We start from the raw sequence: 23,642 nt of genomic DNA on the forward strand, positions 1-23,642 counted from the left end.
AGCCTCTACATTTTCAGCACAGTGCCGAAAAATAGAGAGCAACTGAACATGTGCAGAGCAGGGTGAGGCAATGTATTACTGGATTTTAAACATTATAGGCACTTATTTTTAATGTTTTACATGCAAATGGTGTCAGCCTAAAGTGATTCAGCAGGACTTAATTTTCTGACTAAAGTTCTACTTTAAAGGAAATCTATAAACACAGTATATATTTTTATTCTAAAACATCAGCATTGTAATAACAATAGTTGTTTTTTGTTTTTTTTGTTTTTAACAATTCAATATAAGCCTAATTGAAAATGTTCTTTCATGTTGTATGTTTTTCCTGTTTGCTGACCATCTCCTTCCTGGACTCCCTGCATGCATTGCAGCTTCTCATCTGCTGTTTACTTTCAATTTTTAAGGACTACATATCCCATGGTACCTTGCTGCTGGAAAGCAGTGATTCCTGTACTGACTCTGCCTCCTGAAACTCCTCCCCTCACCACCTCCATAGCTCTGAAGGCAGGCTCTTTGAAATGTGTGACACAGCAGCGCCTATTCACAGGGTGCAGGGAATATGTGTCACAGAATTCAAGGAATTAAATTTGTGGGGATCTTCACAAAGAAAATTTTTATAAACTTCAAGATCGTTCGGATTAACAGGAGTAGCCTTGAAATAACTGAAATACTATGTGGAAATTAATAAGATCATTAATATGATTTTACATTTTGCCCATAGATACGCTAATAGGACTTAATATTCCTACTGTTGATCCTAGAACAATTTTAAAAGCCTGATGATGATGTAACAGGGAGTAAGAAAAACAGTTTCTTACTACAAAGAAAAATAAAAAATATATTCTGGGACATGCTCTAGAGGAGAAGAAGACGATTTGAAGTTAACTCCTGGACACACACTTTAAGACTGAAAATTCAGCTTTTTGCATAAGCCCATTTATACCTAGTTCTTTTTAACAAAAAGGCTTGTTTAACCCCTTCTGGACCAGCCCACGCTCATTTACTGCAGCGGGTCAGCCTCTCTGCGTGAAATCATGTACGTGATTTACCTCTTCCTGGTCTGGGGCGCGCACACACGCCACCGGCGAAAAGCTTCCCATGTGGTTGGACACAGCAGGAGCCAATCAGTGGGTCTTTGTCTGTCAGGACCCGCCGATCGTTTCCAAGACAGACAGAACGGCGGTCTACCACTGTAAACAAGGCAGATCGCCATTCTGTGAAAGGAGAAGACCAATGTCTTATGTCAGGAACACAGATCTCTGTCTTCTTACAATACAAGCACCCCCCCCCCCCCACACACACACAGTTAAAAAAAACATTGAACCCCTTGATGGCCCCTGATGTTAACCTCTTCCCTGCCAGTGTCATTAGTGCAGTTACAGTGCATATTATTTAGCACTGATCACTGTACTGGTGTCACTGGTCCCCAAAATGGTAATAGAAGTGTCACTTAGGGGGAGATTTACTAAAACAGGAGAATGCCAACTCTTGTGCAGCTGTGCATAGTAACCAATCAGCTTCTAACTTCTAACTTAAGCTTTAACAATACAACCTAGAAGCTGATTGGCTGCCATGCACAGCTGCACCAGATTCTGTGTGCGCCAGTTTTAGTAAATCTCCCCCTTAGTGTCCAATTTGTTGTCTGCTGCAGTGTCACAATCCCACTATAATGCCCCGTACACACATGCAGATTATCTGCAGACTTTTGTCTGCAGACTTACCTTTTCTATGTAGTGCAAGGGCCTGCCGGATTGCATACAAATTGAAAGTGTTTAGGTTTGATCTCATATTATATGGCTTTGGTAAGTCTGCAGACAAAAGTCTGCAGATAATCTGCACGTGTGTATGGGGCATAAATCACTAAAAAAAAAAAAATCCATAAAAATATCCCCTAGTTTGTAGGCGCTATAACTTTCTGCACAAACCAATCAATATACGCTTATTGGGAGTTTTTTTTTACCAAAAATATGTAGCAGAATACATATTGGCCTAAATTGAAGAAGAAATTAGATTTTTAAAAATGTTTTTTGGATGTGTTTTATAATATTGTTTTTTTATTTATAGCGCAAAAAATACCACCAAAAGAAAGCTCTATTTGTGGGGAAAAAAAGGACAATTTTGTGTACAGCGTCACACGGCCACGCAATAGTTAGTTAAAGTAACGCAGTGCGGTATTGCAAAAAATGGCCTGGTCATGAAGGAGGGTAAACCTTCTGGGCTAAAGGGGTTAATCGTGGCAATTGTAGTAATTGTAAAAGCAACTGTTGGCCTGTATTTCAGATTCAGGCCTCGTTCACACCATGTGCAGAGACGCAAGTTTTTCTGCACGTGTTCTGCAAGGGCACAGTGAAAACAGTTGTTCTCTATGTGCCCCATTCATATCACAACACTGGTATCAATGTGTATAAAACTCACTGAAACCTGCATGAAAACTGATGTAAACTCATGTCACTGCCAGGGAAATCTGTGCGTCAGTTTTCATCAGTTTTTCTGCACGTATGGTGTGAATGAGGCCTTACTATATTAGGTTTTCTATTAAGCTGCTGCATCGCATTCCTAATTTTTTTTAATAATACATAAAGGTCCACTATTTCAAATAAAAAAATATTTATTTCATTTTGTTATTTTACATATTTTTACTTTATTTACATTTCTCTCCACATTACCATGTACCAAGTTGTTCCTTAAAATTAACAGTGACAGAGGACAGGATAAACTATAACCCTGCAGGAGGGATTTTATCTATCACCTTGTTTTCACATGGCTTAAATCTTCTTAAAAAATATATAATTCTGTAACTTCTCAAACACCCCTGGAAATGTCCATCACTATTAATCATCACATACAAAAATTAGGAATTGGAATGTCCCAGAATCATAATCTCTATGCCTCTTCTACCATAATAAATCTTTATGAGATTTAATAATTCAGTGAACAAAACAGGCATGAGAGCCTTTGGAATATCTGTTTAAAAAAAAAGCATGAAATGAAAGAGCTTATTTGAATAAATATTTTTAATTAAAAAATTGGTTTAATAGTAATGGTTTTTCTACTGGCATTTTGTCACAATAAATGGTGCCCAAACTATATCCCTAGCTATTCACTAGATGACGGGAATAGCTTTTTTGAAAAATAATACTGTTGCCGTATATTGTGACTTATCAATTTATTTACATACCCAGAACTTTCCAAAGTTGATGAGCCTGAGATTGTGACAGAGAGAGAAAGAGACGGGCCAAGCAGCACCCTGGTAAGCAGAGTAAAAATTTCCCAAAAGAAGCTCATGTACAAGCAGCACTACGCTCCAGGTGTGAATGGGCACCATTGGTTATAGTGGAAATCCTAGTGTCAGGCATTGAAGCGCTTCTAGTGACACCTGAAATTTGAATAAATATTTTCATTAGAAAATATTAATGGTAATGGTTTTCCACTGGCATTTCGTCACAAAAACATGGTGCCCAAACTATATCCCTAGCTATTCAGTAGAGGATGGGAATAGCTTTTTTGAAAAATGATGCTGTTGCCGTATATATTGTCACTTATCACTAATGTATTTACATACCTAGGAAATTTCCACAGTTGATGAGCCTGAGGTTGTGACAGAGAGAGAGAGAGAGACGGGCCAAGGGGGTAATAGCAGCACCCTGGTAAAATTTAAAAATGATTTAACAGCAGAGTACAAATTCTAGTTCCACTTTAGGTCTTAGGCTCCATGCAGCCTTGACCTGAGAGTCTTTTTCCATTCTTTGGTGTTTTTTTTGCATGCGTTTCAGGCTTCAGTGTTTTTATTTATTTATTTTTTTTTTTAGCTAATGGAAATCTAGTTACTAGGCAAAAAATCTCACAGAAACACATTACAAGTGTTTATTTTCAGACACTCCCATTGAAGTCTCTTGAAGTCAAAATATGTGACTCTGTCCCAAAATTAGCTCATGTACAAGCAACACTACACTCCAGGTGTGAATGGGCACCATTAGTTATAGTGGAAATCCTAGTGTCAGGCATTGAAGCGCTTCTAGTGACACCTGAAATTTGAATAAATATTTTCATTAGAATAATTGGTTTAATAGTAATTATTTTCCACTGCCATTTTGTCACAAAAACATGGTGCCCAAACTATATCCCTAGCTATTCATATTTTCTACAGGGTACAGGAAAGGATAGTGAAGGGAACATCAGTAGTAGGGGAATAGAGAAAAAAAAAGGGGAGGGATGGGAGAGTAGGGGTAAGGGAAGTAGAGGATACTTAGCGTCCGAGTTGATGATAGGCATGTCCTCTGGTTCGGGTCCAAGCAAAGCCTTTCCCTCATTAAAATATTTTAAAGTGTTCCAGTGAAACCACATTTTGGTGTAGGCCTCATGTTGGTTGTAAGAGATCCTCCATGTCGCCTATTTTTTCAAATTTAAAAACCCATAGTGTTATGGAGGGAGGGAGGGTGAGGTAATTTCCACTTTAATAAGATGCATTGATCAGGTGGTGCAGAACTGATTTCTTATATATTGTAGTTGGTATCTTTGTGGCATGAAGGAAGAAAAAGGAGGGGTCCTCAGGGAGGGCGTAGTCCGTACATTTTTAGGAAATCCTCCATACTTCTCCCAAGAAGTGTGTCAACTTTGGGCAGGACCAGAACATGTGTAGAATGTCTCCTCTGTCTTAACATTAACTTTTTTAACCCTTATTCTGCTAGCATTAGTAAATAGATAGGAAGGTAGATTTTATTTACTTGTTTTATTTTTTTATTTTACATTTCTTCAGTTGCTTCCTGGTTTCTGCCCTATGCAACAATGATGTCATATATCCCAGTAGTCTTCATAGTATTTGCTTTTTTTATCTGGGGGATAGGAGGAGGGGCTTTCCAAGCTAAGCACACCCTCCTGCCTGCATGCCTGAGCTAAGGGCAAGCGGATTCTAGGAAGTAAATGCTACATGAATCATCTGCCCTTACTCAATATGGCCACAGCTAGAAATGCTAGGGGGTGTTGTTCAAAGTCATTTCTCAACAAAATGAAGCATGGAGACATGGATAGATGGGTGAGTTTGCTTGGAATATTAAAAATGAATTAAATAGCATTTTCAGTTTTTGGTGCTTATATACAGTTTAGTTCTGCGTAAAGTGTTAATGTTTTATTGGAGACACTTTATATTTTAATGAGAATTAAGAGATCTACTTACGATGCCAAAAATGACCAACCAACACCCATGTACTATATACTTTTATAGCATAGAAAGTGTTAGGCCTTGTGTGTGTGCAAATATGTAGGGTCATAGAAAAGGAAATTTACCACGGAAATTTACCAGGAAGAAGCTCAAATTAATTTCCCCCCTGTAAATATTTTTTTTCCTCATTAGGATTATGAACGTTTTAAAATGATACACATAATTATTTAAAAAAAAAAAATAGATAAACGTGTGAATAGGGAGGTCTGCATGAGTTAAGCAGCAGCCAGCCATCTCTAAACGCTTCTCTCTCTGACAGATGCCTTAGAGCCTGGGGCCACAGTTAAGGTGACAAGATGCTGCAATTCTTTATGAACATTTCATTCCCACTCGCTACACGACGTAAATTAGATGGTGTGTTACATTCGGGCGATAAGAGAGATATGTCACTGCAGTGCTGCCCCATTGGATAGAAAGGGTAATCCTGCAGTGAATTTCATTACTGCCTTGATATAGTCAGAATTAGCTAGTTGACAGCGATGGTGATTGTCTTTCACTAGGGGTTTTGGCTGGAAGCTGGTAGAATCTCATCCTGAAGCAAACCTTGCAAGCCACTGACCTCCCCTCACTAGTCGTTTTGCCAAGCTTGTAACGTACCTTTTGAACTCCGAACAAATACTTAGAAAATTACTGAAACGGTTTTTCCCTCAGGTCAGCAGTCCAATAAAAACATGTCCAACAAGTTCAATTCCAGAGCCCACAATTTAGGAGAGAAATTCTGTTAGCGTCTGTAAAAGATGGGGGTTTTAACTGTATGATCGCCAAGACAGTGAAGCGGGTAAGACTGCTGTGAAATAAAGTAAGAGAATTTATTAACACAATCAGGCCTTGATGGGAAAAGATATAACGTAACATAAATTGGGGTTCTTTAGAAACATTAGTGCTTGTTGTATCACTGTACGTGGCTCTCATCTGTCAGTCACTGGGACTATGTCCTACGAGCCTTGTTGCTGGCAATTAAATAATGAAACATGATCATGAAGATAGGAAAGGGAGAACAGCACAAAACAATGCCGATTTTGGAGAGAAATTAGTCAGACAGAGGGAAACCAAGTGTGCATGTGCTGGATCTTGATCGGCTTATGTACATTCTGTTCATTTAGAGTTTATCTCCAATTCAGAGCACTTTAGCAATGTATTGTACAATGCTGTGCAAGAAAGGCAAGTAAAAACTGGTCTTTAATGTCCTATATTTTTCACTCCCGGTATTATACTGACTGCCATGGAGTTTGGTGGACCCTTCATGTCACCAGGGGTGACAGCCGACTAACAAGCAGGGCAGATTCAAGAGCAAGGTAAATCTTCAGACAGATGGCAAAAGTAAGCAGCAGATGGAAGCAGAATCAGCAGGCTAATGGTCAGAAAACACACAGAAAAAAAAATAGTCTGAATAGAGTCCAAAATTTAGATAGGTAAACAGAAAAATGACTGACAATAACAGCGATAGCAGGTTAATGAGCAGGACAAGCACAAGCTGAGTACATATGCAGCCCAAACAATTTACAGGAATCATCCAGGGCACCAACATAAGATAGACCTTGATTCAGGACATTAAACAGATAGAATACACTGTAGATCGTGCAAAAGCTACATGTCTAGCAGTCTATGTAGGCGTTCTTGATTAGAACAGATGTGTGCAGTAGAGACCTGTCATGGTCTTACCTTCTTGCTGTTCTCCTTCGTTTGACATGTGCTGGCGGCCATCTTGGTTTCTGGGTTTCTTGTAGCCTCCTACCCTGCGGCTCCTCCTTCCCACTGGGAGGAGCTGGATACCTAGCTCATATATATAGGAGGTCTGTGGCTTCAGTTCCCTGCTTGGTCCTCCTGTGTTCACATGCTACTAAGACTGCTGCTACTTCTGGTTCCTGTTCCTGGCTTCGTCTGACTACCCTGCTGGTTCCTGATCCTGGCTTCGTCTGACTACCCTGCTGGTTCCTGATCCTGGCTTCGTCTGACTACCCTGCTGGTTCCTGATCCCTGGCTTCGCAAAGACTCTGCATCGGTTTCGCCATCCGTTTGGACTTTTGCTTTATAGCTTGTTTTTCAATAAAGCTTTCTTATTTTCACTTATCTGTTGTTGTACGTCTGGTTCATGGTTCCGTAACATTAGGACCAAGCCATGAATTCTGACGGTACAGGGCCATCCTCGCTACCCACGCTGGTTGCCAGACTTGATCAGCAGGATCACCTGTTGGGTCAGTTCGCCGTGGCGTTGCAAACCCTGCTTGAACGCACGGTTCATTTCGCTCCCGTTGCCGATGGGTCGGTTGTCGCTCCTGGGTCCGCTCCTACTGCCGCTCCGGTTGTTGCGCCAGAGTCTACCCCGACACCTGTTGTTGCGCCTGCGGTGTTTCGGGGTATGTCCGGTTCTGCCCCCCTTCCACAGCGCTTTGGGGGAGAGCCAACTCAGTGCCGAGGTTTCCTTAACCAGGTGGGCATTTATTTCGAGTTGCTGCCACATGCCTTTCCTACTGAGAGATCAAAGGTGGGCTTCTTAATCTCGCTGCTCTCGGACAAGGCCTTGGCCTGGGCCAGCCCTTTATGGGAGAACAACAATCCGGTGGTTGCCGAGTTTTCCGGTTTTGTTGCTTCTCTTCGGAAGGTATTCGATGTGCCGGCTCGTGCTGCCTCTGCTGCGAAGCTCCTTATGTCCATCAGACAGGGTTCACGATCCGTAGCTGAATACGCCATTGAGTTTCGTACCCTGGCAGCAGAGGTGGGCTGGAATAATGAGGCTCTGGTCGCTGCTTTCTCTCATGGTCTCTCGGATGCCTTGAAGGATGAGGTTGCAGCTAAGGACCTACCAGTGGAGCTCGAGTCTCTTATTTCTTTCCTGATTTTGATTGACACCAGACTCAGGGAGAGACCTTCCTTTAAGGAGAGTCTGCGGAGGCCTCCTAACAGATTGGCGCCTACCTTTGTTGTCCCACCCGTGCCTCCCTCTCCTCCTACGCCTCCTGGGGATGACTTGTCTGGGGGTGAACCCATGCAGCTGGGGTTTGCTCGCCTGTCCGAGGGGGAGAGGGTACTCCGGAGACGCGAGGGCCGATGCATGTACTGTGGTCTCGGTGGGCATTTTCGGTTGGCATGTCCGAACCGTCCAGGGAAACGCTCGCACCTGAGATCCTGTCGGGGGCAGATCTTGGGTGGAGTCTCCTCGTCCCCGGTTTCCCGTGTTGACAAACCACTGATCACTGTTGTCCTTTCCTGGGTCGGGGGCTCGGTGACGACCCAGGCGTTGGTGGACTCTGGTGCTGGTGGTTTGTTCATTGATAGTGTGTTCGCTGCCGCCAATTCCATTCCTCTGCAGGCTCGAGGTTCTCCTCTGGCTCTTGAGGCGATAGACGGCAGACCCCTTCTGCCGCCACACGTGACTCATGAGACCCTTCCAGTGGGGTTAGCCATTGGTGCCGTCCACAGAGAGTCGGTCTGCTTCCAGGTTATTTCGTCTCCACACTACTCGGTGGTCTTGGGGTACCCCTGGCTCCAGAAGCATAATCCGATTTTCGATTGGAGATCGGCCGAGATCCTCTCGTGGTCACCGCAGTGTGGGGCTAGTTGCATCCATGGGCCTGTCAAGTTGCTGTGTACTTCCTCAGACTCTCTGTTGCCCCCTGAATACGAGGAGTACCGGGATGTATTCGATAAGGTGCGCGCGGTTGCCCTACCTCCGCACCGCCCATACGATTGTGCCATCGAGTTACAATCTGGTGCCGTTCCTCCTCGTGGCAAAGTCTATCCACTGTCGGTAGCGGAGAATGAGGCCATGGAGGAGTACGTGAGGGAGGCGCTTTCACGTGGACACATTCGCAAATCCTCGTCCCCGGCAGGGGCTGGATTTTTCTTTGTGAAAAAGAAGGGCGGTGAGTTGAGGCCTTGCATCGATTACAGGGGTCTCAATCGCATCACGATCAAGAACGCTTACCCGATACCCTTGATTTCCGAGCTGTTCGATCGCCTTAAAGGGGCCACGGTCTTTACCAAACTCGACCTGAGGGCGGCATATAACCTCGTAAGGATCAAGGCGGGCGATGAGTGGAAGACCGCGTTTAACACCAGGACCGGTCATTATGAATCCTTGGTTATGCCCTTTGGGCTGTGCAATGCGCCCGCAGTCTTTCAGGAATTCATCAACGATGTTTTCCGTGACCTGTTGCAGCAGTGTGTGGTGGTCTACCTGGATGACATCTTGGTATATTCTGAGTCCATGGAGACCCACATTCTGGATGTCAAACGAGTGTTGCAACGGTTACGAGAGAACAAGCTGTTCGGTAAGCTTGAGAAATGCGAATTTCACCGATCCCAGGTAACCTTCTTAGGTTACATCATTTCCGCTGAGGGGTTCTCCATGGATCCTGAGAAGGTTTCGGCTGTCTTACAGTGGCCCCAGCCCAGTGGTCTTCGCTCCCTGCAGCGCTTTTTGGGCTTCGCCAATTATTATCGGAAGTTCATCAGGGACTTTTCCATGCTAGCCAAGCCTCTCACGGATCTGACCAGGAAGGGCAGTAATTCCCAGGTCTGGCCGCCCGAGGCCATCCGAGCTTTTGAGGCTCTAAAGTCCGCCTTTGTGTCGGTTCCGATTCTGTCGCATCCCAACCCTGGGTTGCCCTTTGTCCTCGAGGTGGACGCGTCTGAGACGGGAGTAGGCGCCCTTCTGTCTCAGCGTAGAACACCAGAGGGTCCTCTGCTTCCTTGTGGGTTTTACTCCCGGAAACTGTCTTCCGCGGAGTGCAACTACCAGATTGGTGACAGGGAGTTATTGGCCATCGTGCAGGCTCTTAAAGAATGGAGGCACTTGCTCGAGGGTTCAGTGGTTCCGGTCCTCATCCTGACGGACCACAAGAATCTGACCTACCTCTCTGAGGCCAAGAGATTGACACCACGTCAGGCCAGATGGGCTCTGTTCTTGTCACGTTTTAATTACGTGGTCTCCTACCTACCCGGTTCCAAGAACATCAGGGCTGATGCCTTATCACGGCAGTACTCCGACCTGTCCAGGGAGGAGTCGATTCCGACTTCGGTCATACCTCCGAATCAGATCCTGGCTGCCATTCGCACCAGCCTGACCTCTCCCCTGGGTGAGCAGATTTTGGCGGCTCAATCTGGTGCTCCCTCTGGGAGACCCAACGGCAGATGTTTTGTGCCTGAGGAGTTGCGCACTCGGTTGTTGCGAACCTACCATAACTCCAAGACCGCGGGGCATCCTGGAAAGAATCAGCTGTCCTGGGCTGTTTCACGTCTGTTCTGGTGGCCTTCCCTACGTTCCGACATCGCCGCATATGTAGCGGCATGCTCCGTTTGTGCCCAGAGTAAGTCCCCTCGGCACCTTCCGTTGGGCCTTCTGCAACCCTTAGCCACCGGAGAGCGCCCATGGTCACACCTGGGGATGGATTTCATTGTGGACCTCCCTGCATCCCGAGGCCATACGGTCATTCTCATGATTGTGGATCGGTTTTCCAAAATGTGTCACTGTGTTCCTCTCAAGAAGTTACCCTCTGCACAGGAGTTGGCCACGATTTTTGCCAGGGAGGTCTTCCGGTTGCACGGTTTGCCCAAGGAGATTGTGTCGGATCGGGGGAGTCAGTTTGTGTCCAGGTTCTGGCGCGCCTTTTGCTCCCAGTTGGGGATTCATCTCTCCTTCTCCTCGGCCTACCACCCTCAGTCCAATGGGGCCGCAGAACGTTCCAATCAGGCCTTGGAGCAATTCCTTCGTTGCTATGTCTCCGATCACCAAGACAATTGGGTTGACCTCCTGCCTTGGGCTGAGTTTGCCAGGAACACGGCGGTGAACTCTTCCTCTGGGACGTCTCCCTTCATGGCCAACTATGGGTTCCAACCTGCCGTGTTACCGGAGGTATTCTCTCCCCAGGATATTCCGGCTGTGGAGGATCACCTTTCCGTCCTACGTGCTTCTTGGGTACAGATCCAGAAGTCCCTTGAGGTCTCTGCGCAGCGCCAGAGACTCCAGGCTGATCGCAGACGAGCGCCTGCTCCTTCCTACCAGGCCGGAGACCGTGTATGGTTGTCCACCCGCAACCTCAACCTTCGAGTGCCCACTCCCAAGCTGGCGCCTCGCTTTGTTGGTCCCTTCCGGGTGCTTCGCAGGGTAAACCCGGTAGCCTATGCCCTTGCGCTTCCTCCTGGCATGCGGATCTCCAACGTGTTTCATGTCTCCCTGTTGAAGCCTCTGGTGTGTAATCGTTTCACTTCCTCGGTTCCTCGGCCTCGTCCGGTCCGAGTGGGCAATCGTGAGGAGTATGAGGTGAGCAATATCCTGGACTCACGCCTGGTCCGCGGTCGGGTGCAGTTTTTGGTTCATTGGCGTGGTTATGGTCCAGAGGAGCGTTCCTGGGTTCCCTCCGCAGATGTCCATGCTCCTGCCTTGCTCCGAGCCTTCCACGCACGCTTCCCTCAGAAACCGTTCTTTACTCCGCGGAGGAGGGGCCCTTGAGGGGGAGGTACTGTCATGGTCTTACCTTCTTGCTGTTCTCCTTCGTTTGACATGTGCTGGCGGCCATCTTGGTTTCTGGGTTTCTTGTAGCCTCCTACCCTGCGGCTCCTCCTTCCCACTGGGAGGAGCTGGATACCTAGCTCATATATATAGGAGGTCTGTGGCTTCAGTTCCCTGCTTGGTCCTCCTGTGTTCACATGCTACTAAGACTGCTGCTACTTCTGGTTCCTGTTCCTGGCTTCGTCTGACTACCCTGCTGGTTCCTGATCCTGGCTTCGTCTGACTACCCTGCTGGTTCCTGATCCTGGCTTCGTCTGACTACCCTGCTGGTTCCTGATCCCTGGCTTCGCAAAGACTCTGCATCGGTTTCGCCATCCGTTTGGACTTTTGCTTTATAGCTTGTTTTTCAATAAAGCTTTCTTATTTTCACTTATCTGTTGTTGTACGTCTGGTTCATGGTTCCGTAACAAGACCAGAACTGCAGTGCTAAGTATTGACCAGCAGATGGCAAAAGTTTAAAGCATATTTCCACTTTTGCAGTCAAATTTGGGAAAATCCCACTATCTGAATGTTATGTTATCCACACAGCCAGCATACCTTAAAAAAAATATATTTCTTTTTTTAGATGTTTCTAAGGAGAAGGTGTCATTGTTGATTCTAAGCCATTCTGGACAGTATCACAGTATATTTGTCCCCACACAAACTTGTCCCTCATGAACATACAATGCAGTAGGGTGGTTTTTAAATTGTTAACACTTTGTTGGGACAGAGAGTGTTCAAATCTAATTTAAAGCTGATAATGAATAACTGCGAATACAATACAGAGAGGGTTAATTATGTTAAACATTACTCTACAGCCCAAACAAAACAAGAGTTTTCCCAGCATACTTACCAGTCAGCCTGCAAAAAAACCCAAGCTGGCACTTTCTAAAGCCCGTTACACATGGGCCGAATATCGGCCGGTTCAACAGAAACCTGGTGTGTGTACATCAGCCTGTTTGACTGAAGCCAAAAACCAGCATCAAATCGGCATCCGATCAGCACTGGAAGCCAATGGCTGCGAGCACTGACCGGTGTGTTCACTGGCATGTGGGGGGGGGGCAGTCATAACACAAAAGCTCAATGAGGAGATCATTGCACTATTATTGCATAGTTAATATGGCAAGCTTCTCCCGAGCTTCTCAGTTTTTGATTATTAAGCCCACTGGGTTGAACCAAAAAAAAATCCCTAAAGTGTGTACCAATCTTAACCCTTTGTGTTAAAAACAGAGGTTTTAGTTGCACACATTTGCAAATATATGTAAAATATATATATACTGTATTTAATAAATATATGTAAAATATATGTAAAAATCACACTGCCTCATCAAAGCCTATCTTAAGGCCTGGTCCACTTGTGCAGCCTAGGATCCAACTTTTGAGACCCAATGTCGCAGGACATGTGAAATGCCATGTATCTCTATGAAAGCTGTTCCAATTGACACTACTAAAGTCGCTGCAACTTTAGAAAAGTTTCCTGCGCTACTTTTATCTGACTTTGACACAACTTCAACGCCAGAGAGTTTAAAAGTCTTATCAAAGTCACTTCAAAGTTGTATCAAAGCCGGACTCCAAAACTGTACTGAAAATCATGCAACTTTGGAGTTGGCTAGTGTGAAAGGAGCCTAATAATTGAGAGTCTTTATATTGGATCATATACAGTGCTTTGCGAAAGTATTCGGCTCCTTTGAACTTTTTGACCTTTTGCCACATTTCAGGCTTCAAACATAAAGATTTAAAACTGTAATTAAAATGTCAATTATTCAGCCCCCTTAAGTTAATACTTTGTAGTGCCACCTTTTGCTGCGATTACAGCTGTAAGTCGCTTGGGGTATGTCTCTATCAGTTTTGCACATCGAGAGACTGAAATATTTGCCCATTCCTCCTTGCAAAACAGCTCGAGCTCAGTGAGGTTGGATGGAGAGCTTTTGTGAACAGCAGTTTTCAGTTTTTTCCACAGATTCTCGATTGGATTCAGGTCTGGACTTTGACTTGGCCATTCTAACACCTGGATATGTTTATTTGTGAACCATTCCATTGTAGATTTTGCTTTATGTTTTGGATCATTGTCTTGTTGGAAGACAAATCTCTGTCCCTGTCTCAGGTCTTTTGCAGACTCCATCAGGTTTTCTTCCAGAAGGATCCTGTATTTGGCTCCATCCATCTTCCCATCAATTTTAATCATCTTACCTGTCCCTGCTGAAGAAAAGCAGGCCCAAACCATGATGCTGCCACCACCATGTTTGAAAGTGGTAATGGTGTGTTCAGGGTGATGAGCTGTGTTGCTTTAACGCCAAACATAACGTTTTGCATTGTTGCCAAAAAGTTTGATTTTGGTTTCATCTGACCAGAGCACCTTCTTCTACATGTTTGGTGTGCCTCCTAGGGGGCTTGTGGCAAACTTTAAATTACACTTTTTATGGACATCTTTAGGAAATGGCTTTCTTCTTGCCACTCTTCCATAAAGGCCAGATTTGTGCAGTAAACGACTGATTGTTGTCCTATGGACAGAGTCTCCCACCTTAGCTGTAGATCTCTGCAGTTCATCCAGAGTGATCATGCGCCTCTTGGCTGCATCTCTGATCAGTCTTCTTGTATGAGCTAAAAGTTTAGAGGGACGGCCAAGTCTTCGTAGATTTGCAGTGGTCTGATACTCCTTCCATTTCAATATTATTGCTTGCACAGTGCTCCTTGGGATGTTTAAAGCTTGGGAAATCTATTTGTATCCAAATCTGGCTTTAAACTTCTCCACAACAGTATCTCGGACCTGCCTGGTGTGTTCCTTGTTCTTAATGATGCTCTCTGTGCTTTAAACGGACCTCTGAGACTATCACAGTGCAGGTGCATTTATACGGAGACTTGATTACACACAGGTGGATTCTATTCATCATTAGTCATTTAGGTCAACATTGGATCATTCAGAGATCCTCACTGAACTTCTGGAGAGAGTTTGCTGCACTGAAAGTAAAGGGGCTGAATAATTTTGCACGCCCAATTTTTCAGTTTCATACTTTCACAAGGCACTGTATATAGCAATAGATAAATTAAGGGTAGGTATACCTGAGGGCAGCCAATTCTTCCTACTATTACTTGCTAGCCCCCTAAACATTACAAAGCAGGGAGAGCATGAATGGATTTTTAAGCACTTAAAAAGGTAACCAGAATTTTTTATTTATTTTAGGTTCTTCTATGTAAATGAAAACATGTAACACATGTAAAGCAGGTGTTATCCTAATTTTGATGCAGAAGTGGAAATACACTTTAAGGCCTCTTGCACACTGCAACTTGAAAAATCTCAGTGCCGTGTTTTTTTTTTTTTACTGAGCTAAAATGTAGCCCATTATTTACAATGCACCTGTGTGGACAGGCACGTAAACAAGCGCCAAGCATTCCTCAGTAAAAAAAAAAATAGGAAAATCTGCGTTCCCGGTCAGTATTTTGCACATATGAGCATAAATATGAATTACTTTTTCCTAGGAAGGTATTGTGCACGCAAATGTGCGAACGAGCATATACAGTGCCTTGCGAAAGTATTCGGCCCCCGGAACTTTGCGACCTTTTGCCACATTTCAGGCTTCAAACATAAAGATATAAAACTGTAATTTTTTGTGAAGAATCAACAAGTGGGACACAATCATGAAGTGGAACAAAATTTATTGGATATTTCAAACTTTGTTAACAAATAAAAAACTGAAAAATTGGGCGTGCAAAATTATTCAGCCCCTTTACTTTCAGTGCAGCAAACTCTCTCCAGAAGTTCAGTGAGGATCTCTGAATGATCCAATGTTAACCTAAATGACTAATGATGATAAATAGAATCCACCTGTGTGTAATCAAGTCTCCGTATCAATGCACCTGCACTGTGATAGTCTCAGAGGTCCGTTTAAAGTGCAGAGAGCATCATGAAGAACAAGGAACACACCAGGCAGGTCCGAGATACTGTTGTGGAGAAGTTTAAAGCCGGATTTGGATACAAAAAGATTTCCCAAGCTCTAAACATCCCAAGGAGCCCTGTGCAAGCGATAATATTGAAATGGAAGGAGTATCAGACCACTGCAAATCTACGAAGACCTGGCTGTCCCTCTAAACTTTTAGCTCATACAAGGAGAAGACTGATCAGAGATGCAGCCAAGAGGCCCATGATCACTCTGGATGTACTGCAGAGATCTACAGCTGAGGTGGGGACTCTGTCCATAGGACAACAATCAGTCGTATACTGCAAAAATCTGGCCTTTATGGAAGAGTGGCAAGAAGAAAGCCATTTCTTAAAGATATCCATAAAAAGTGTTGTTTAAAGTTTGCCACAAGCCACCTGGGAGACACACCAAACATGTGGAAGAAGGTGCTCTGGTCAAATGAAACCAAAATCGAACTTTTTGGCAACAATGCAAAACGTTATGTTTGGCGTAAATGCAACACAGCTCATCACCCTGAACACACCATCCCCACTGTCAAACATGGTGGTGTCAGCATCATGGTTTGGGCCTGCTTTTCTTCAGCAGGGACAGGGAAGATGGTTAAAATTGATGGGAAGATGGATGGAGCCAAATACAGGACCATTCTGGAAGAAAACTTGATGGAGTCTGCAAAAGACCTGAGACTGGGACAGAGATTTGTCTACCAACAAGACAATGATCCAAAACAAAGCAAAATCTACAATGGAATGGTTCACAAATAAACATATCCAGGTGTTAGAATGGCCAAGTCAAAGTCCAATCGAGAATCTGTGGAAAGAACTGAAAACTGCTGTTCACAAACGCTCTCCATCCAACCTCACTGAGCTCGAGCTGTTTTGCAAGGAGGAATGGGCAAAAATTTCAGTCTCTCGATGTGCAAAACTGATAGAGAAATACCCCAAGCGACTAACAGCTGTAATTGCAGCAAAAGGTGGCGCTACAAAGTATTAACTTAAGGGGGCTGAATAATTTTGCATGCTCAATTTTTCAGTTTTTTATTTGTTAAAAAAGTTTGAAATATCCAATAAATTTCATTCCACTTCATGATTGTGTCCCACTTGTTGTTGATTCTTCACAAAAAATTACAGTTTTATATCTTTATGTTTGAAGCCTGAAATGTGGCAAAAGGTCGAAAAGTTCAAGGGGGCCGAATACTTTCGCAAGGCACTGTACGTGCAAATTTGTGCATAAATATAAAGTGTGAAGCTCCCTAATCATTAATACATTATTAAATGTATTATTTTAATAACAGGCAGATATAAAAGAAATCAATTAATATTGCTCTGTAATCATTATTACATCACTACATGTGTAAGAACTTGAATTTGACTTGGGATCAGCCTCATGCAATACAATACAGCATAGCTTAGAGAGGGGGAGGGAGAAGCAGCGCAAGGAGCCAAATAAGTATGTTGCAGTGAAAGCTTGCTGTTCAGTCATAGGGTGGGAGTGGAGAGGAGACCTGTAAGTAAAAATTAAACTGCATCAGAGAAAAAATGGGTCCCCTCCCTTGCTTGTTTTTAAAGTGGTATTTCATTATAGATAAACTATTTTTGATTTTTGTATTTTTGTTCTGTAGTAAGCTGACATCTTTGGGTGGTTTTGGGCCACTTCAACTTGCTTGGTTACTCCTTTTGTTCTCTTCTCCTATTTATTGCTTGTTTGTTCAGTCCTAGTTATACTCTCCCCATTTATTTCATGTTCCTTCAGTTAGCGTTAACACTTTGCAGTGACAGGGCTTAGGAAAGTAATTTTGTTGTTATACTTCAAAAAACATCCTCTGTGCTGCAATTAGATGAAGTAAAATTGTTTTGTATTTAACGTCTCTGTTCTATTGAAGAGTTAAGCAGCCTGTGGATGGTACAAAGTCAGAAGGCGACCATACTGTATGGACAGGTTTGGTCTAAGGAGAATGTCAAAGCATAAAGTAGAATTTAAAGCAGAACAATCAGAAAGCTGAAAAAACTTTCTTTGAGATTTCAGTTCAGGAAGTTACAAGAATACTGGGATTCCAACAGAATGAACGGGTGTTTTTCTGTACTCGTAGAAAAATGTACTTGTCCCTGAAAAAGAAAACTAATGTAGTCAGCATATGGTGTGCTGCAAAATTTAAAATTTATTTTTATTTTTTTTATTGAAATTATAAAGAAGAACATTGACTTTACTCCATAGTGAAGTATACCATACAGTATACTGTACATGCAGTGAAAGTACTCCAATAAAATCGTCAGAACTTGCATAATTGGATACACTGCGCCTACATACCAAAAAGTAGAGGCAAAAGACCTTTCGCGCTTATAACAAAGAAAATCACAAGTTACATTAAAGTCAGTAACTGGGAAAATGCAAAGTGGTCAGCACAGATGAACAAGGGATATAATAAAATAATAACTCACTATTTCATGTTCCAGTGGGTTAAGACATGGAAGTATGACAATGAAGGAACGAAGGAAGGAAGGGAGGGAGGGAGGGAAGGAAGGGAGGGAGCTGATGGCTCCCAGACAGTGCAGGACTGAGCTTAAACAACGGGTGATGGTTCAGGGTTCGAGGAGAGACTCATCAAAACCAGGAGGTAGAAAGTGGTCAACCCAGAGTTGCCAGATTTGAAAATGCTTGGCTGTTTTGTCTTGGATGGTAGCTTCAATGTTACTATGGATCATGGCTTGGGTTATTCTATGTTTGGTTTCAGTAGTGCACAGTACAGGGGTCTTCCAGGCTCATGCTATGGTTTGTTTGGCTGCTGTTAAGACCTGCAGGATAGAATAAAACTGAGCTCTGGTACAGTCCAGAGTATTATGGTTCAGCAGAGCGAGAGACGGGTCTGGGGCTAGAGTGGTGTTAATCAGGGGGGAGGCCACGCTGACATTTTTAGCCCAAAATTGTTGTACAACAGGGCAGGTCCACCAGATATGGGCATGAGTGACTTCTTGGCCGCAGGTACGGAAACATACAGGAGGGTATCCTGGTTGGAAGTTAGAGATCCTTACCGGGACCAAATACCACCACATCATAACTTTATAATTGGTCTGAAGTGCAACAATGTTTTGAGAGGAAGATTTAGTAGTTGCTCAAATATCTTCCCAATCCTTCATCTCCAGGTCATTCTCCAGGTCTCTGGACCATCGTGCAGTATAGGAGGGCATGCTAGCCAGAGGGGATGTGAGATGATTTTACAAACGTGATATAATACCTGGGGCATGCGGTCAGAGTTGCATATCCCTTCGTAGAGAGAGAGACTAGTGAGGGACGAAAGTGAATGTATGAACATGTGAACAAAATTAGATATCCGAAGGTAACAGAAGAATTCCAGAGAAGGAAGTTGGGCCTTTTGCTGCCGGACGGCAAACGTTTTCAGGCCACTATCAGTCACAAGGTCACATACACAGGTCAAATTCAGAGAGTGCCAAAGATGAAATAGAATGGGGTAAGAGTAAGCCGGATAAAAAGCCGGATAAAAACAGCAGGTTGGTAACAGATATGGGATATAGATCAATCGCCTCAAGGACTACCCATAGTGGAATCTCGGATGTTGCACGGTAGAGTGTGAGTTTGACTAATTGAGCAGCGTAATAGTACCTAATAAAATTAGGGACCCCCAGTCCACCGTGAAGTCTTCCACGCAATAGCATAGAATGAGAGACTCTGGGTTTAATGGAGCCCCATATATACCTATATACATGTCTCTGGAGAGCCCAGAAAAAATATGAGGGAATTGGAACCGAGAGAACTCTAAAGAGATTTAGCAACTTAGGCAATCAGGTCATTTATACTGCCGCTATACGACCTAGCCAAGAGACACAGAGTGGTTTCCTACTAGCCAGCAAAGAGGATAAATGCAATAGTTTGCCTGATATTGGTGTGTCGGACAACTAGTCAGTTTAATTCCCAAACACAATATGGAGAAGAAGGACCATAGGAACTGAAACGTATCTTGGAGATAGTTAAATTCATCCTGGAGTAAGGACACATTGAGGGCCTTAGATTTAGATGGGTTGACCTCCAACCCCGACACTATAGTGAAGGTATCTAATAGTTTGCACAAATTTGGCAGAGTTATATGTGTGCAAGTGATGAATAGCAAGGCAGCATCGGCAAATAAACACACCTTGTGATGGATGGAGGCAATTTCTAAGCCTTTAATGTCTGGGTTTCAGCGAAAATGAATGGCTGAGTCGGCGATGACATCACTCCCACGCATGCGTGTAGGAGTTTACGGCATGGCTCTGAATGAACAGCACGTGTATGTCGTTCCTACAGAGCGCATGCGCCAGTGACGTCACTGGCTGCATCTAAAGTAAATATTGCCTAAAAGGTGCACGTTTAGGAGATATTTACTGTACCTTTAGGTAGGCCTTATTAAACATATTAAAGTGACAGCAGAAAAAGACTGAGTAGTCCATCGAGTCTGCCCATTTTTTTTGGTTTCGTTTTATTTTTTCTTTAACTTTATTGTCTGAGTATAGATTTATGTTTGTCCTAAGCCTGTTTGAAGCCATTTACTGTTGACTAGCTCACTACCCCACTGGTAGTTTATGCCAAGCTCTTTAAGTAAAATAATACTTTCTAAAATTAATTTTGAACTTTCCTCCAGTTAGTTTAAGGCCATGTCCCCGTGTTCTTGATTTTGGTTTTAAATGGAAAAAACTACCCTCCTGAACCTTATTTTCCCCCTTGATATATTCAATCATGTCTCCCTGCTTTCATCCAGACTGTAATAGGTTTCTGAAGTCTCTCTTGATATGTTTCATCTCCAAGACCTTTCACCATTTTTGTTACCCGTCTCTGGACTTGTTCTATTTTATCAATATTTCTCTGTAAGTGAGGTCTCCAAAACTTGACACAGTATTCTAATCATTTATTATATTAGACTTAGGTACAGTTGTATTCAAAATTATTCAACCCCCCCCCCCCCCCCAATGATGTAAAGGGTTTTAGGGAATTTAGTGTACTTTTGTAATTGTATTCAGAATGAGATCCTACAAGGACTTCTTAAAGAACCATATGCAACTAAAATGACATCAATTGGCTTTGTAATACAGTAGTAAATGTTTCTTTTGTGAATTCTTCATTGACACAATTATTTAACCCCTTAAAGACTAACACTCTGAAGAACAGAGGTTAATTGAAGCGTTTTCAATCAGGTATTGAAAACACCTGTGGATGTCAGGGAGCAGCAATAAAGCCTATTAAGCACCAATCAGGTAGCTTTAAAATGACTGTGATACTCAGCATCTTCTAGACATTTACTGGTGTGGTTACAAACATGGTGAAGTCAAGAGAATGGTCCAGGAAGACAAGAGAAGAGGTGATTACTCTTCACAGGAAGGGCAATGGCTATAAGAAGATTGCAAAGATGTTAAACATACCAAGAGACACCATAGGAAGCATAATTCGCAAATTCAAGGCAAAGGGCACTGTTGAAACGCTACCTGGTCGTGGCAGAAAGAAGATGCTGACTTCGACTGCTGTGCGCTACCTGAAGCGTAGAGTGGAGAAAAGTCCCCGTGTGACTGCTGAGGAACTGAGAAAAGATTTGTCAGATGTGGGTACTGAAGTTTCTGCTCAGACAATACGGCACACACTGCGTAATGAAGGCCTCCATGCCAGAACTCCCAGGCGCACCCCCTTGCTGTCTCCAAAGAATAAGAAGAGTCGACTGCAGTATGCCAAAAGTCATGTGGACAAACCACAGAAGTTTTGGGAGAGTGTTCTGTGGACTGATGAAACAAAATTAGAACTGTTTGGGCCCATGGATCAACGCTATGTTTGGAGTAGGAAGAACAAGGCCTATGTAGAAAAGAACACCTTGCCTACTGTGAAGCATGGCGGGGGGTCAATCATGCTTTGGGGATGTTTTGCTTCTGCAGGTACAGGGAAGCTTCAGCGTGTGCAAGGTACCATGAATTCTCTTCAGTACCAGGAGATATTGGATGACAATGTGATGCAGTCCGTCACAAACCTGAGGCTTGGGAGACGTTGGACCTTTCAACAGGACAATGATCCCAAGCATACCTCCAAGTCCACTAGAGCATGGTTGCAGTTTAAAGGCTGGAACATTTTGGAGTGGCCATCACAGTCACCAGATTTAAATCCGATTAAGAACCTCTGGTGGGACTTAAAGAAAGCAGTTGCAGTGGACAAGCCTAAGAATGTGACTGAACGGGAGGCTTTTGCCCATGACGAATGGGCGAAGATACCCGTAGATCGTTGCAAGACACTTGTGTCAAGCTATGCTTCACGTTTAAAAGCTGTTATAACTGTAAAAGGATGTTGTACTAAGTACTAAGATTGAATGTCACTTGGGGGTTGAATAAAACTGATAATGATGTGAGCACAGAAAAAACATTTGTGGTTATTTCATTATAAATGTTATGTTATATTTGTCTAACCTACACGTGCCTCTTTGATTTAATTGTAAGCAGGATGACTGAATGATCAAAATCAATGTCAAACTGGCCAAAACAATAAATTTCAGTGGGGTTTGAATAGAACTGTATAGGTTAAAATCATAAAAGAGAGTTTACTCCCACTTTAAGCAGCAGACAGGGCAATCTTACCGAATGGGCATGCTGGGAAGTTGCCCAGGGGCCCCACTTGCCTGGGGGGCCCACCTGCCCAGTCCCAGCCAAGCTTTAGTCCCGATTCCTGTGTGCATCCCCTGCACGAACTTAGCAGATGACAAGCGCCTGTTGGCCCTATGCTGTTGTCAGGCCACCTGGGCCTTGGAGGGGGAGCCAACAACTGCAGGAATGCCTGTCCGCATCTACTGGAACAGACACGCACAGCACAGTGGAGTCTGACTCCCATCCGTGTGTGTGTTCACCGGACCCAGCCGCCGAACTTGGAAGCTGCCATTAGCCTTGCATTTCTGTAGCAATTAATAACGCCTTATTGATAATTTGAATTTTTTTCTCGTGGGTGATTGTGTAGGCAGGACCCCAGTGTACTGCATTGCCCGGGGCCCTTTAATGCTCTTAAGATGGCTCTGGCAGCAGAGGCAGCTGAACGAGGGTTTATACATGCTGCGGCCACAATAAAAATGATCCCTGTGTTGCATTTGGTGGGCAGTACTGCTGTCAAATTCAACCCATTCAATTGAATGGGGCAGCACCCCAACTACCCTGCAACCCTGTGTAATACAGCGGCGCAGAATTAACATCGTTAAAATAGCCACTGAGTAGGAGTCATGTGTACCATTTGACCTACAAATGCTGTGCCAATCTGCAACTGTAGAAGAGAAGACAATTTTTTTTTTCCAGGTAATTCAGTTCGGCTGCAGCCACACTCTCCGCGCCCTTGGTTAATGCACCACGGCATAATGATCACAAATAGTGCTGGCATAACTCTCATTTTTCAGAATTGCTGCTTGAATCAGCATTTTGAAATCTACAGACACTTGGCTTCTCTCTGGGACATGCTGTCTGTTATCCCCTCCTAAATTGTCTGGCAGCGCCAGCGACATCCGCAGCACTAATGTGTTAGACATCAATGTGATTAAAAGAGGAACAGGTAATGCCTAGAATGCTTAGATATACCGGGTGACAAATGACAACAGGCCACTGTGACCGCAGAAATAAAAAATCACACTATCAACAAAGATGGAATAAGTTTGTAGGCAGCACATTGGCTTGTCTCACAGTTCTGGGCTGCATAGTTCAGTGTCTCCACACCCTCTGCATGTATTTTGTGTGTTCTTTTTATGTAATATTTTTTCCATGTGCATCACAAAAGTGTAAGGGAGAAGATGAAAACTATTGTTGGTCCTTACCACGCACTGTTATTTTTATTCAGAAGCCATCAATTGTCAGCATCTATTTCATAGACTAGTCATCTGAATTCTGGTGCCTGCGCAGTTCTTTGCTGTGTTTACAAATGTCTGACACAGATCACCCCCTGCTGCAGGAGACAGAAGAAATACAGTATTCCAATGCCAAGGATTCAACTGAGAAATTTGTTAAGACTTGGGGAGCATGGTTTA

The sequence above is a fragment of the Pelophylax lessonae genome (assembly GCF_965119305.1).
Source record: "Pelophylax lessonae genome assembly, chromosome: 9".
Classification (NCBI taxonomy): Eukaryota; Metazoa; Chordata; class Amphibia; order Anura; family Ranidae; genus Pelophylax; species Pelophylax lessonae.